A 17,463-nucleotide genomic window follows, 5' to 3' on the forward strand; every position below is an offset into this window, starting at 1 on the left:
CACATTTGAACAGCAGGAGGTGGGTGGACACTACATATTGAAAGCTCTTCCTGCAAATCAGCAGAGAAAGCTCTGGCAGGGAGAGGCTCTTGCCTTCCGATCATGGTGCTCTTGGGTGGGATCACACCATGTAAGGAAAATGCTGAGTCCCTCCCTTTAATTAACAGGTGTTACTGCAAATCAGCACAGGGAGATGGTTGGGGGAGGAAGGAGGGTTCTTTGCTGTTCAATAATTGTGCTTCGTGTGGCTGTATGACTGATTCTTCCTTTCTCTGCATGGCTCAGTCTGCTGTTAGTTCTCCCTCTGAGCAGAACACAACGCTTTAGCAGAGCTCCTGTACCGTAGCAATAAATCTTTCTCTTAAGCCCATCTGCATTATATTTTCCCTATCATAATTGTGTGTGTCTCTGTGTGTTTGTGTGTGTGTTAGTGGTGTGCATCTTTTTTAAAGGTTCCTAAGCATGTTTTCTTTTCTATCCAACTCCCCCTTCACTGTTCTCTGAATCTGATTTGTTTTTGCAGCCTAATTCTTTCATGTTTTAGGAGCCAGCCACACAATACCAGTTGTATTGGTTTGAATTATTTCACACTTATCTCTTGAATGTGTTTTGACTAGCCATTTTCAGACTATTTTCAGGGCCAGTTCTAAAGGGCGGCCAGGTTGGGCACTGGCCGAGGGCCCAGGAGCCTCACAGGGCCCCTTCACCAGCCTCAGCCCATCCCTGCCACCCCAGCGCTTCTCCTCCTTTTGCCACCCCCACCTTAATACTTCCCTCAAAACCTCAATCTTAATCGTTCCCCTCAGAGCCAGCTCAGAAGCTTCCTCTTTCTGCACATGCCTAGTCTTCTCCTCCTCCTCCAAGAGGGAAGGAGGAAGAGAGGCACACATACACTTCCGGCTCTCTGTTGTGCTACCGAGAGAGGAGCAGTTGCAAAAGGCACAAGGAAGCTGTTTTGGAGCACTATAATTAGTTGCATTTCTCTTTTTGCTGCTGCTGCCACCTCTATCTTCTTTCCCCTCAAAGCCTCGATCTTTCCCTTCAGAGTCAGCTGGGATGCTTCTCCTCCTTCAAGAGGGAAGGATCACCGTATCGAGCAAGAAGGAGAGGCATGCATACACTTCTAGCTCTTGAGCGAACTCAAAGGGCCCAAGGAAGACCTTTTGGGGCGCTCCAGTTGATGAAATGGAAAGCAATAGCAGCTGCCAGCAAAAGCACAGTGTGGCAAGGGACCCTCTTGCAAAGCAAGTATTTTAAGTCATATTTTCTCTCCCCCTTTTTATTAAAAGTTCATCACAAATTCCGTAGCAAAGGGGGAGGGGTGCAGAAAGAAGTCAGGGGTGGGAGAGGCTTTTTTCAATTTATTGAGATATGAGTAGCACCGCACCTGTTTATATATATATATATAAACAGAGAGCCAGTGTGGTGTAGTGGTTAAGGTGTTGGACTACAACCTGGGAGACCAGGGTTCGAATCCCCACACAGCCATGAAGCTCACTGGGTAACCTTAGCCCAGTCACTGCCTCTTAGCCTCGGAGGAAGGCAATGGTAAACTACCTCTGAATACTGCTTACCATGAAAACATAAGTCGGAATCGACTTGAAGGCAGTCCATTTCATTTTCATATAAAAAACAATAACAAAAAAGCACTGCCCCTGTTCATGTATATTTAGCATACCACCTTGCAAACTTTTAATGGCTTTTTTCTAAAGTCCTTCGCTGCAAGGGCAAGCCTAGCCTTTGGAAGGAGGTGACTTTGAAAGCCCATTCACATGTGTCCTTTTTGGAACTGCTGCATTTGCTTTCAACATGTGCCTGGGTCAAGGCTCAAGAGAGGCTCAGGCTGGTGATGCTTCTCTTCCCTACCCCCCCTTAGGAGGTGGAGGGGGCTTGGCTTTGCCAACGTGCATGTGTAGAGGCAGGGACTCGGGACAGGCTACAGGGGGAGGAAGCAAACTTGAAAGCAAACACACAAAATTACAATCCTTATGTGCCTGAGTTTCATAGGGCTTCCCCCCTCCCAGGCAAATGTGCATAGGACTGCAGCCCCAGTTAAAGGAACAAACACTTTTCACTGGCAGATGTTTCTTTCTCTCTCTCACTCCCTTTCTAAAATTAATATCTGTGTTGTTCCTTTATTACATGGTGAAGAGAGCTATGAAAGGGGGCTGGCTTCTTGCGCTGGTTTCTTCCTGAAGCGGGTGGAGGTAGCATGCAGATGAACTTGAGGAGCTCTGTATTTGCATGCAGTGGTGCTATTTTCTTGTACTGTTCCTTGGAGTTGTTGTTGGTAGGTGGATGCTACTAAGTCCTCTCTTGTCTTGCCTGTCTCTGATCTGGCAGAAGTCCTTTGGTTGCCTCCCTCTTGCTAGCCCAGCATGTGTGCGTTTCTCATGGTCTGGAGGCAAGCACTACTGAAAAAACTGGGCGGAACGTGTTTTAGTTGCCTGTTAATTTTCTGAAAATTGCAGGGGAAGAGGTAAAATTTATGATGGTTGTTTAAGTTATGCACATTTTCTGTTTACTTCTAAGTTATGTCTCAAGTTCTATCTCTATCAGTGCAATCCTATGTCTACTTGGATATAAGTCCCAATCAGTCTATTTTTTTATTTATTCAGTTTATATCACACCCTTTCTCCCAAAAGAGCCCAGGGTGGCAGGTAAGTGTGCATAGGAGTGCAGTTTAAGACTGCAATCCAATACACACTTACCTGGGAGTAGGTCCTATTGAATCCAATGGAGTTAACTTCTGAGTAGATATGTATTGGATTGCACTGTAAGTTATACCTCTAATTTTTGTCAACAGTATAACTTAGAGGTATTTAAAAGGCACCTAATGAGATACTAAAGTTTTTTGTTTTTGTTTTTAAAATAAGGTGTCATATCATAACTAAAATTTTGTTTTCGTTTGGAAAATGGAACTGGACGGCCTTTAAGTCGATCCTGACTTATGGTGACCCTATCAATATGGTTTTTTTTTTTTTTACAATAATTTTTATTCAAATTTTCATAAAACATAGAAAACAAAATCATAAAACATTCAAAGACAAAAAACAAAACAAAACAAAAATGATTAAACAAAAAAAATAAAATGTTGACTTCCCATTTGTCACATATCAAATCAGTTATAGGTCTACAATATATAACAATCCTGTCTCTTAAATCATATTATAAAATCACTTTCCTCCGGTAGTTATCTTAATTAATCATCAAATCTCATAAACATTACTTTATTCTTTCCACAAAAAGTCAAAGAGAGGTTTCAATTCTTTAAGAAATATATCTATCAATTTTTCTCCAAATAAACATGTCAATTAATCCATCTCGTTAATAATTATAATAATCTTATTGTCATAACCATAGTCCAAATAAACATTTCGATTAATCCATCTCATCAGAATCTGTTAGGTCCAATAATTTCAATAGCCATTATTCCATTATCCCTATTAGTTCCATCTTCCATCTTCAATAGTCCTGTTAAGTCCAGTAATTTCAGTGTCCAATCTTCCATTATCAGTATTCCATAATAATCTTGCTGTTGTAACCATAGTCATATAATAAGAGTCTGATGGGAATTTCCTCTATCCCAAATATTTTCTTGCCATCCATTCTGAATAAGTTGCTGAAATACTGTTGTAAAGTCATATCTGTGTTCTTCTTTTTTACAAAATGCACTGGCTCATCTCTTAAGAGTTTTTCCAGTGACCCTATCAATATGGTTTTCATGGTAAGCGGTATTCAGAGGGGGTTTACCATTGCCTTCCTCTGAGGCTGAGAGGCAGTGACTGGCCCAAGTGCTGAGAGGCAGTGACTGGCCCAAGTGCACTTCATGGCTGTGTGGGGATTCGAACCCTGGTCTCCAGGTCATAGTCCAACACTCTAACCACTATGCCACACTGGTTCTCTTTATTTTAGTTTAACCAGGTTTTAAGTTTAAAGGGGAGGAGCCAATGTGGAAGGGTGTGGTTTAAGGGGTGGGGCCAAGGGGCCCTCTGACACCCTATGGCCAGGGGCCCCAAGAAACCTGGAGCCGGCCCTGACTATATTATTTTCATAATATTTAATATTAGCAGCTCTATGGTCTTCTTTCTTTTGTTTAAAACAGTCTTGATTGTCTCAGAGTTTGGACTACCAGACATTTTGCAATATTTATTTTATTTAAATTATTGATAATTTTCAGTCATCTTCAGTGTAAAGAAATATATTAGCCAACAACTAATTGGTAGTTCTTCTGACTGGATGGTGGATGTCCAACCTGTCCTGATGGAATAAAACACCCATATATCTCTTAATGCCATAACAAGTTAGACAAGTTATGAACAGATTAACTCTCTTCTATCTTGCTTGTTCATCCTCTTGTAAATATTTATTTATTTATTTATTACATTTATATACGGCCCCATAGCCGAAGCTCTCTGGGCGGATTACAGAATCAGTGAAGGGGAGCCTATGGCCCTCCATACATTGTTGGACTCCAGATCCCGTCAGCCCCAGCCAACATGGCCAATGGTCAGAGATGATGGAGGGCCACAGGTTCCCCACCTATGTTGTAAACTCGCAAAAGCGCATGCAACACAGAGATCTTCCTTTCACTCCCATCATTGCCTAAACATACTTATTGGGAATTCTCTGAGTGTCCTCTGACAAATACTGCTGCTGTGGAAGATCATTTCCTGCAATCAATCATAGCCCCTTTCATGAACCCTCCCTTTGCCATATATTAAGTACTGAACAAATGGTCTATGGCAGGTGAATGGCTGTTTAAGGAGCCGGTACAAGTCATTCAAAGGCAGATAACAAATTAGTGGTGCATCCTCCTGTTTTGCGTACATTAGAAACAGGATAATAACTTTGCTCTGTGAAGAAGCAGGGTTAGCAGAGAAGCTGCAAAGGCCAAAGGGGTAAATGCATCAGAATGCACGCTAAACACATTTCTAGTGACAGCTCAGCCAAACTTTTTCCTTTGTCTTTAAGGGAATTTATAGGACACTGAACTCTTTTTCTGAATGCCTGTTGCCACTGATGGAACTTTCCTAAAGATTAAAAGGAAAATTAAATTAAAGACTGACATTTTGGGGGAAGATGTTTAATTATTTCCTCATTATTGTGCCTCCAGGGATCAATTTTAAGCTGTTCCTCTCTTTACATGATGCTTTCAGATGAGGCTCTCATTTGTTACAAACTTTACCTTTGCTTTGTTCCTGGAACCCAAGATGTTGACGAAGAGCCCAAGATTTATTTCCACTTGTATGTTAAACTGTAAAACTCCACATCCTCTGTCTCTGGCCATATACAGTTCATTATAGAGCACTACTGCATTACACATTAACTTAGTGTCCCTGTGTGGTATTTCACTTAGCACAACTCTGCCCGTGTTCTTGGGTGGATATAGCCAGTCTCCAAGCAATTCACCAGGAAGAGATGGAACTAAAACTAAAGATCAGGTGACCATCCTGAGATAGAAGCCTTGTGGTTACATCCATAGACTTTGTATGAGGGCTCAAGAGGATTTTGAATGAGGGCTCAAATTCCACGCCTCTCTTAATGTTGGTTTGGCCACAGAATGTGTGAAGTGGGATGTCAATAGCCTGTCATGCAATTATATGCAAAATCAGAATAGTCATGCTGATCAAAAGTATCAGGAGAATACAGCCACATACACATACAACATGTCTGGTCTCATCTTCAGCTGATGATGCCCTCCTCCCAGAGTAATCAACTCTAATGACAGAGGACATTTAGAGGGGGAAGCCACTGTCTCACCCATCACCCTATGACTCAGATCATACACTCTTTGCAACAAGGAAATTTGATTCTAGATCACGAATGGGGAACCTCCAGCCTTCCTGATAGTGTTGGGCTCCAACTTCCATCAGCTCCAGTCAGCATGGCTGAAGGTCAGAAATGACAGGAGTTGGAGTCCAACAACATCTGGAGGACTACAGCTTCCCCATTCCTGTTCTAGATGCTGCCATGTTTGAAGGTACATGGAGGCAGTCTTGATTTACAAGTACCAAGAACTAGAATGGGATGGAGTTGGAGTTAGCTGGATTTTTTAGTTGCCTAGGGTGTTGGACTACGACCTGGGAGACCAGGGTTCAAATCCCCACACAGCCATGAAGCTCACTGGGTGACCTTGGGCCAATCACTGCCTCTCAGCCTCAGAGGAAAGCAATGGTAAACCCCCTCTGAATACTGCTTACCATGAAAACCCTGTTCATAAGGTCACCATAAGTCGGGATTGACTTGAAGACAGTCCATTTCCAGTATTTTTCAGGGATGGGTTTTTTCATGTGAGTGTAGCAAAAGGGCATGTGGACAAAGAAATGTCACTGTGGATTCAATTAACTGTTTAGAAATTGTCAACAGACAGGGAGAGTCACAGAGAGGGTTAAAAAAAAGAAGAAGAGGTGACATCTCCAGGGCTGTCATTTTGGGTTTCTCTCAGTTTCTCATTTTTCCATTCTCAAGTTCAGTCCTCCACATTTCCAAATCACTTTATGATTCATCAGCATTTTAGTGCAAATTTCCCCTAATATACACATTTTTGTATGCAATTTTTTCCTGACATGCACATTTTTGCAACACAGTTTTACATATTTATTTATTTATTATTTGATTTATATTCTGCCCTTCCTCCCAGCAGGAGCCCCGGGTGGCAAATGCATTTTTGTATGTTGTTTTCACTAATATGTACATTTTATGCTACATTTTACTCCAGTACATGAATTTTTCTGTACATCACTTGGCTGGAGAATGGCATTGCAACATTGGGAGAAGTGAGAGTTTCAAAGAATGTCTGTGTTTTGGTGCACATATTGTTTTGGAAAGTGTGGATTAGGTAGCTTCACCTTTAAATGTGAACTGAATCAAATGTCTCTCCCACCGTTAGGCGCATTACTCAAGAGGGAAAATATAGTAAGCCACCCTGAGCTTTCAGGTTAGGGAAGGGTATAAACAAAGGATGGGGATCCTTTCTCAGCCCAAGGACTCATTCTCTCCTGGGAAACGTACTGGAGACCACAAGCCGGGGGTGGGGGAAGCCACAGGCTAAAGTGGATGCAGCAATGGATGCCAGTCTTACTTATGTACAGTAGGCTGCATTCTAGCTAGCCATGCAAAAGTGACACACCTTTCCGTCCTCCATCCAGGCAAGCAAGAGGCATCATCACAGTTCAAGGACACGTTCTGGTCAGGCAAAAGTACTTGAAAAGGGCTGGTGATATGTGTGATTTGAGAGAGGGGGTGTGGCCTGTGGAGAGCCCTGAGCCCTGGATAGAGAGTCCTGGAGGACTGCATTTGGCTCCCGGGACCTGAGGATCCCTACCCCTAATAGAAAGTGAAAGAAATAAATGTATGAGGAGCAGTTTCCCAGCCCCTAGACAGTCCTTGCCAAGAACAGCCAGGACTAGTAATTGCTGTGACGTGGAGAAGGGCCATAATTCACTGCGAGAGCATCTGCTTTGCATGCAGGTCTCAAGTTCAATCCCCAGCATCTCCATGTAGGACTAGCAGAGTCTCCTGCCTGAGACCTTGGAAAGCTGCTGCCAGTCAGTGTAGACACAACTTCCTAGGTTCCCACATTATGTGGGGTCTTCTGATTTGGCTCCTATTGCCCTGTGTGGTTAACCACTCAAGGCTTTAGGGGAAAGGCTAAAAGAGCTGTATTACCCTCTCAAGGTCAGCATAGCTCCACCCACCTCAGCATCCCGTTGGTTTGCATATTGATTCTAATTGTTTTCTGGTCAAGCCAAGGTCTTTGCTTTGGTAACAGCAAACAATCTCTCTTGTCCTTTCTCAAACTCTTCAAATACATCATCATCATCAGTTGTAGTTGTAGTAGTATTATTGACATTTTAAACCCACCCCTCATCAATTGATCCCGGAGTGAGCTACAACACAATTTAAAGCAAGAATTAAAACAACAATCCGCACAAAATAAGAGCAGGTCATAATATAAATATAAATACAGAATAAAAATTCCAGCACACCAATTGCAGCAGTGGCCTAACATCCCATAAATCCCTGGAGTGAACACACAGATTTTAACCAGGCACCGAAATGGCAACAATCTTGGTGCCAGTTATGCTTCCTATATTTGTGGCACTACCACCAAGAAGTCCCTGTCTCATGTCCCTCCCAATGAATTTTCCTTGGACATAGAACATCAAGAAGGGCATCTTCTCAAGATCTAAGAATTTGAATGGGCTGATACAAGAAGAGGCAATCCATCAGATATCTGGGCTATAATTTGTTTAGAGCTTCATAGATTGACATAAGAACCTTAAATTCAGCCCAGAAATGAATGGGCAGCCAGTGAAGATCTTTTAGGAGCAGTGTTACATGATCTCTATCCAGGAACTCCATGACTCTGAAGCCACCTAGTCCTCTAGTGACAAAGTTGAATCAAGGAGTACTCCCTAGAGCAGCCTTTCCCAACCAGTGTGCCTCCAAATGTTGTTGGACCACAATCCCCATCTTTCCTGACCATTGGCAATGCTGGCTGAGGCTGATAGGAGTTGTGGTCCAACAACATCTGGAGGCACACTGGTTGGGAAAGGCTGCTGCCCTAGAGTATGCCTCTGCTCATTCAGGGGGAGTGCAATCCCATAGAGACCAGGCTACCTACTAAATCCCCAAGAGCCAAACACCCATAGCACATTTGTCTTATCAAGATTCAGCCTTGGTTTATTAGCACCATCCAGTCTATGACTGCCTCCAAACACCCATCCGTCACCTGCATGGCATCATCTGACTCTGATGAAAAAAATGGATATTATCAGCATACTGAGCTCCAAATCCCACAAGGATGAAGAATTTTGCAGGGGTCAAAGCAAAAGAAGGATTTCAAAAAATTGATTGATATTTTTTTTTCTCTGCAACACTGGATATTTCTTAACAGTAATCCTAGCTCTCAGCCTGAAAGACTAGGGCTATCTCATCAAGTGCCTCATTACCACAACTAATGAGGCTGCATGTTTTAGTGGTTAATTTAATTCCAAAAGTTAACATAATTTATTTGTCGGTTGTGGTGTGCTCAAGTTCTGCGCTCACACAAAATCATTCTCAGTCTGTAAATCTCTCCGCTCTCAGCCTCTAAGTAGTCTATAAACAAAGATTATAAGATGATGCCATGATAATAACCTCATCTAATTTGCTGCAAATCCACCAAGTCCTATGTGTCAACTGCCCTCCAGATGATTCACAGCTTGCTTTCTACATGCAAAAGACCTCCTGACTTACTGTAGCTGATAAATAAGGTTGTGGATATTAGTTGTTAAGGATCGTTTGAAAGCTTATAAAGTACAAGGAGAATTGGAACTTGCCTGTTCCAAGATACAGGAAGGGACCTGTGAAAATGATGGAATGTCGACTTTGGATATTTCTTCCATACAAGGGGATCATGGAGTGTTGGCTCATTCTGTGCACTCTAGAAAAAAGCCACCCTTCTACTCTAAGTAGAGCATGGGGTTTTCTACTGATACTTGTTTAACACTTAGACCCATCTGCACCATACATTGAAATCAGTATAATACAAATCTAAACAGTCATGGCTTCCCCCAAAGAAACCTGGGAACTGTAGTTTGTTAAGCGTGCTGAGAGTTGTTAAGAAACCCCTATTCCCCTCCCAGAGTTACAATTCCCTGAGTTCCCTGGGAAGAGGGATTGATTGTTAGACCACACATTGCACTGAACACAAGTACAAGCTGTCTCTACACATGTACAAGTGTTTGTGTGGAAGAGTGTACAATTGTTGATTTGTACAGCTCAATGGTTGTGTATGCTGACTGCTTACTTGTTGAATGCTACATATGAATAACTGTACAAGCATATAGCTCGGCTGTTGTATACACAGGTATACATATTGCACATTTGTTAAATATAACATGTGAACACCCCATTTATTTTGTTTTGTTTGTTTGTGTATATAAATATGCTATCTTTCAACATTCCATCACACTCAAGCAAGATCCAGAAAAGGTACGCAAATAGAGAGTGGCCTGATGGAAGATTTAAAAAAACAAAATGGAAACAACAACAAAAAGATTTTAAAGATGAATTAGTTGGGAGACCTTTGTGCACTGCATACAATGTGACCTAAATCACAGGGTACAGATTTCTTAAGGATGCAAGTTAAGAGATGTGGAGGTCAGAAGGAAGTGGTCTGGGGCCAGGTTAGTGATAATGAAGGGGAAAGCATTTTCTTCTTAGACAAAGATGGGATGCATCCCAAGGAGGAAATTAATAGGGATCAGCCCAATGCACCCTGTAACAGCTACTGAAAAGAACTTCTTGTTCAATTCATTCTCATCCTCCCCCCTACCCCCCACCGCAGGAAGGCTTAGAATCAAACCTTTTAAATCATTTCCTTCTGATTTGCTGGTGGTCTTTCATGCAAGCCTGAGAGCCTGGATACTCAAAGCCTCCTTGAGAAATCTGTTGATTAGAGAGCAGTTGCTTGTAATCTGTTGACTTCAGAACCTGATTTCTCATTAGGACAGGAAACCACATTATATGTGTGCATAGTATGTTGATTATCAGGTGGCAACTTCAATATTGCCATTTAGAAATGGCATTCCAATATTTGTTACTCTCTCTTGGACTTCTAAGAAAAGAGAGATTTGCTTTTGGCGTGGGCATTTTGGGATCTCTGGATTCATGTACCACTGTGAAGTATACCCGCAAAAAGTTGGCACAGTTACTAAGGCATGCAATTACAATATTCTCTACCATAAAGTGAGCAAGGCTGGCATCAGCATCCAGAACTCTTGGACAACTGCCAGGATCTCAGTGCTCCAGCAGGGCTATTTTGTAATGCTGACTTGGCCCCCACTGGACTTGGTACCTGGGTTGCCTCATAAGCCTGCCACGGCTATTGTGGACAGAATAGGCAGCTGAGTTTGGAAAGCCATTCACAATTCCTTGAATGCCTAACATAGCATTGCCGCAAGGACTTATAGGAAATTTAAATGGCAGGAGGCTAGGGTTGGGAAATCTATCAGTGTTGGCTTCTCTTAATATCTCATTTTTCCAGTTGTAAGTTCCATTTTCCATGTTTACACACTAGTTTGCCATTTTTTTAAAAAAAAGTCCTCCTGAAAATTCATTAGCATTTTAGTGTGAATTTCTCCTAATATACACATTTGTATGCAATTTTGTCTAATAGACACATTTTTGCAAAGCAATTTCCCTTAATATAAAGGCACTTTTGTATGCTATTTTCACTAATATATACATTTATATGCACACTTTACCCCAGTAGACACATTTGTGTATGCATTACTTGGCTGGAGAATTGCATTGCAAAATTCAGAGAAATGTGAATTTCAAAGTAGGGCTCTGTTTCAGTCTGCATATTATTTTAGAAAGTGTGAATTAGGTAGATTTGCCTTTAAGTGAGAACTGAATTGAATTTCTTCCCCATCCTTACCATTACTTTCACTAATATATGCATTTTACAGCAGTATGTGAACTTTTTGTACACGTTACTTGGCTGGAGAAATACGGTGAAAAATTTGTAGAAGTGAAAATTTCAAAGGATTATTTATTTATTTATTTATTTATTTATTTATTATTTGATTTATATCGTGCCCTTCCTCTCAGCAGGAGCCCAGAATGGCTGTGTTTCAGTCTGGGTATTGTTTGGAAAGTGCAAATTCCATAGGTTCACCTTTGAATATGAATTGAATCAAATTTCTGCTCCATCCCTATAGGAGGCTTCCCAGACTTAGCCATAGCTGAGAACAAGGACAACAACCAGCCCCCTCTCAAATGTGGAGCTGGCCTTGGATCTCCTTACATTAGTGTAGTCATACTTTGTGGATGGAGTTAACTGATCCCACAGACTAGCCCTTGCCCAATCCTACAGTCCATACATATATTTCATGTGTTATATATTGTGTGTACGCTCAGATGAGCACCAGCCAGGAAAACACAAGATGTGATATAGAAGTGCATACGTTTGTGCATGTGAACACAAAACTCACCTATTTATCTTTTTTTAAAAAAGTTGTTTGAAATAAACAAATGAATATAGAGGTGAAGAACAAAAGAAGAAAAATTGTCATTAACTGTTGCTTGTGTTGTAAAAGGGCTCTTTTCTTTTCTGAAGAGCCCTCTTATCCATGCAACACCTCTAGCTGAATAACACGGCTGTACACAGTTGACACAGCTGACTTCAGCAGGCTGAAGTATTATCAAGGCAATGATTGCTTTAGTAACCTGCAGTATCTGAACAGGCAGCGTATGGATTAGAGATGTTCTCCTGTTCTGTTTTTGGATCTGGAGCAGAATTCACACACACACACCAACATGAATGTTCACATTGTTGTTTTCAACTTGCTCCTCTTCACTGCCATGGTTTCCACTATCTGTCGAGTCTTCTGTACTATTTCATCTCCCAGCGCTCACTCACCCAAGTGCTGCATATTGGAATGATCACATACTGTACGAATAACCCTCCTGAAACAGACAAAAGGTCTATCCAGTCCAGCATCCTGTTTTGTACAGTGTTAGCTAAAACTATAGGAAGGGATGTGAAGGCAATAGCTCTCCATCACTGTTGCACTCCAGCAACTGGTATTCAGCAGCAGGCCACCTCTGAATCTACATGTAGCATATAACCATCAAGACTAGCAGCTGTTGATCATCCTCTCCTCCCATCCACTCTGGTGGATGGCTTAGGCCAGGAACTGGACCAGGGAAATGCAACCCCATTTAATTTCTCTTGGACCACTCAAGCAGCTTTTGATACCACAGACAGGTAGCCAAAGTGTTGCCTTCCAGATTTGGCTTTGACTAGTGGAGTGCCGTCTACTAGCTTTGGCTGCCAACAGATCAACAGTGGGAAAATTAAAGCAGTTCTAAAAGCAAACACTACGGGGGCAATGTAACAAATAAACACAATGTCCAGTTGCTGGACTACTAATTCCATCATCCCTGACCATTGGTCATGCCGGGTGGGGTAGATAGGCATTAGAGTCCGACAACATCTGGAGGGCCAAAGGTTCCCCATACCTTCCATAGGACAAATTCTCCAGCTGGGATGCTACTTAGATTAGGAGTGAGCCAGCAATGAACTCACATACCAGGACAGCAGTAGGGGAGATGCAGTGCAAACACTAGTGGAGCCAGTCCAGCACTCTGCTGGCATGTTTGCAATGTGCTGCCCTTGCAACCGTCATCCCCCACTTCATCCTGGTATACTCAGCTAGATGGAGGTTAGAGGAGTGCTACAGCCCACTATGCTGTCCACTGCTGGAGCAAATCCTACTATGTATGGCCAGTAGGACCCCTGTTGGCTTTTCCAGATCACCTGATCCAGCTGGGATGACATCCTCAAGTAGACATGGAAGGATCTATCAATTATGGTTCTCTTGGATTCTCATTTTTCCAACCTGAAGTTCAGTTATCCAGATTTTTGCAGCAATTTGCATTTTTAAAAAAAGCCCTGTGGAAATTCATCAGCATGTTAATGTGAATTTCTCCAAATAAACACGTTTTTGTATGCAGTTTTAACAAGTGTACATGTTTTGCAAATAATTATCCCTAATAATAATTCATTTTTGTGTGTTGTTTTCACTAGGATATTCATTTTATGCACACTTTCCTCCTAATCTATGCATTTGTTAACCTTGTTTGGTTGGCGAACTACATTACAAAAATTCAGATAAGTTCAAATTTTGAAGGAGGACGTGTCTCAGTTCTCATACTGATTGAGAAAGAGTGAATCTAATAGATTCACTTTATATGCTTTCTCCCCCAACCCTATCCTCCAGATATCAGAAGTGTTGCCCTCCAGCATAGCAAAGAATAGGCCAGAATTTCCCTATGTCTGTAAGTGCATCCAATGAAACATGGACAAAGGCATCTAAACCCGACTTGCTGGATCCTCTGATTCAAGTCAAGTGGTGCCTTACAAAATGTTCAACATAATATAACCGTCTTCAGCAGATGAGCAATCTTAGGAGTTTAAAAGTGCTCATTTTTCATAGATTATAAAATATCTGCTGTAAGTAATGAAGCTACTAAGTAGCTCCTCTTCTATTGAATTAATTAAACTTTATGTTCATTTCTTAATCTCTTTAGTTGCCCCCAGTTACTGCAGATTTAATCCTCTTTCAACCTTTCTATCTTTAGTTTCCTGAAGATTGGCAAAACCCAATCATTGGGGAAGCTAAGAATAAGATTTTTTTCCCTTCTTTATTCCATTCATTTGGCATTCATGCCACTGCCTTTTTTGCTTCCTTGGTTGTGAAGAAGTTATTTTACCCGACTCAGAACCTCCTAAAAACTTAAAGATAAGAAAAAACAACAACATCTGTGTTTATGTGAGAGCTGGCCAAATAATGTGAAGTTGTCCTTAGTTTTGATTTCTACTTCCACTTTATTTTAAAGCAAGGATGGGGAACCTCTGGTCTGCATGCCAAGTGTGATCCTGCAGAACTCTCAGTTTGGTCTTTGAGACTCTCCCCAGGCCATCTTCACACTTGCCAGACCACACTGGCCCTGCTCCACCCTTCCTTGAGTGCTTTTGACTTGCTGAAATGTGCCCTTGATCTGTGATAATAAGATCTCTCTTGTTGCCCAAATGGAGACATGGGGAGGGTGTTAAGAAAATTCTGGCTGGACAGACCCTTAATGTACAAATATGACAATCAGCTCTTCCACTCCACCCACTTGCCCAGCACTGCCATGTGGTCCCTCAGAGGTTGCCCATGTGGAAATGTGGCCCTTGGGCTGAATAAAGTTCCCCACCAATGTTTTAAAGCTTCCTGCTAGTCTTGCTAATTATTAGAACATAAGAAGAGCCTGTTGGATCCAGTCAATGGTCCATCTAGTTCATCATCCAGTTCTCACAGTGGCCAACCAGATGCCCACAGGAAGCCCACAAGCAGGATCTGAGCACAAGAGCACTCCCTACCTGTGATTCCCAGAATTCAGAGGTATACTGCTTCTAGCTGTGAAGGAATTACCCGAGATTTATTTTAGAACCCCATTTAGTTAGAATGATGGTAAATGCCATCATTGTTACTATGAAAATAACAAAGGTAAAGAGGAAGACAACACTACAGTGTGTGAGAATATGATGTACATGCATTGTAGAATGGAAAGTGCTGCATTTATTTTATACATTTGTTAGCTGAATACAGTAGGGCTTCACTTCCCGGCGTTCCGCTAATGCGGCAGCTTTCATTCCCCTTTTCAAAGCTGCTTTTGCGGCATTTTGCGGCATTTTTGCGTGACGCACCCCATTATACTCAATGGGGTTCCGCTTTACGGCGATTTCCGCTTTACGGTGGGGGTCCGGAACGGAACCTGCCATATAAGTGGGGCCCGCCTTTAGTCATATTCAACCAAAAACTATCCATATTCAGCCAAAGATTTTGAAGTCATGACTAAGAGTGTGGGTTGCATGTCAAGAAGCCCCTGGTTCAGATGTCATCTCAACTTCAAAGTCGCTTGAAGCCTTCCCCCCCCCTCGAAACAGAACTGAACTGACTCAACAAGACTCCAATGAGGGCTCCAGGAGTGAAATGACCTGGCTCAATTGTGGGGGGACTCACTCAATGGTACAGCAAATGTAGTGCATTGGCAGCATCCAAAGCATGATATGCAGATCAGAGACACTCTCCCTTGTGGCATTTGTCTTTTCAATTGCGAGACAGCCTTTGACTGGAAAACAAAATCCAGCTTGCACACAAGAGGGCATCGATATGTCATAAAATGGAACTCATAAAGGGGAGAAGCCAGGAAGTACAGGCCTGGAAGCATGTCAACAGCAGTTCCTGCAGGGACAATCTGAAGGACCAGCCAGATTTCGATTGAACATGAGGAAAAACGTTCTAACTGTTAGAGCAGTATGACAATGAAACCAATTACCTAGGGAGGTGGTGGGCTCTCCAACACTGGAGGCAACCAAGAGGCAGCTGGACAGCCACCTGTTGAGTATGCTTTAAGCTGGATTCCTGCAGGGGGTTGGACTCAATGGCCTTGTTTGCTCCTTCTAACTCTACTATTGTATGAGTTTATGACCTGAGAGAACTATGGTGGCAGTCCCACTACCAGCAGCTCCTTAAAACCTGTGTGGCCCAAGGGAATACAGAAGAGAAGAAGCTGAGGCTATGGAGTTAGTGCCATCAGCTCCTGAAGCTGGCCTGAGAATATTTTGTACCATTTGTTTCTACAAACCAGAGGTGGGGAACCTCCAGCTCATGGGCCTAATTAGGCCCACCAGACCTCTCAATGTGGCTTGGCCACAGCTTTGGGCAAACCATGACCATCTGTCAGTCATCTGCCACCGTATGATGTCACACAGAGATCTGTTATCTCTAATCTAAGCAGTAAGTGCTAAGATCAGATATAAGGGGCTTCATTTCTGATCTTAACACTAAGCATCACAGTGTTAGGACATCAAGGAATTGGCAGCACTTCTGGTATCTCTGATCTTAGCGCTGTGGGACCACAGCTCTGAGACTGGAGATAAGCCTGTGCCTGCCCCCCCTTGAAATTTGAATCACTTGACATCATATGTCAGGTGACTGACAGTTGGGTGTCTGCACCTACCTGCAAAAATGGCACATGGAGGGTAGGCCAGTTCTGAATCCAACCTTTGAGCTGAAAAATGTGGTGTACATATTTTAAATTGTAAATCACTGTGGGTTCCTTGGGAGAAATGTGGTATATAAATGCAATAACTAAATAAAGGCAGTTGAGCATGGAGGACTTGAGGCCCTAATCCCAGCTGAAGTTAGTCATGAATTAAGTCCCACTGAAAACCATCTTTCATATTGGGATTTCGTCAGGACTAATGTTGGATGAATTGTGGGCTTGATATTTGAGAAGAAAATTAACAAATTACTTGGCATGCTTCTGAGGAGATTGTTCACAAAAATATAAAGAGGATTCCTGTTTTGGGATGGTTGTTCGTAAATTAGAAAAGACAACTAGTTGTGTTTGAGTGTTTTAAAGCTCTCTAGTGCTGGAAGTTCCTCTTTTAGGATGGTACTCATTAGAGCATCCAGCCATGTGATAGTTGCTAGGAAGAAATAAGGCCCTTTCTGATATCCTGTGCTAAAGAATTACTCATCTGCACATTTTAAACTTCACTAAATATATTGGGGCCTACAGCCATAGTACCCTGAACACTTCCAATCTCATCTGATCCCAGAAGCTAAGCAGGGTCAGGCCTGGTTAGTACTTGGATGGGAGACCACCCGGGAATACCAGGTGCCGTAGCCTTAGAGGAAGGCAATGATAAACCACCTCTGAATACCTCTTACCATGAAAACCTTATGAATATATCCAAAAAGATTCATAGGGTCGCCATAGGCATATAACAACAAATACATCGGGAGAGGTATTTTTCAAAATGCCTTTTGATAGCAATTGTACTTTTAGATTTGCATGCACATATACAGATTAGTCCAGTGTAGAAGCGGGGAGCCTGTGATTTAACAGATG

General features: G+C 42.2%; 1 pseudogene; it reads left to right on the forward strand.

Annotated features, from left to right (window-relative positions):
* The first annotated feature begins 17,122 nt into the window (after nt 1-17,122).
* On the forward strand, nt 17,123-17,241 carry LOC133365669 (5S ribosomal RNA; annotated as a pseudogene).
* Nucleotides 17,242-17,463: the final 222 nt, after the last annotated feature.

This window comes from Rhineura floridana, chromosome 10, assembly GCF_030035675.1.
Source record: "Rhineura floridana isolate rRhiFlo1 chromosome 10, rRhiFlo1.hap2, whole genome shotgun sequence".
Lineage (NCBI taxonomy): Eukaryota > Metazoa > Chordata > Lepidosauria > Squamata > Rhineuridae > Rhineura > Rhineura floridana.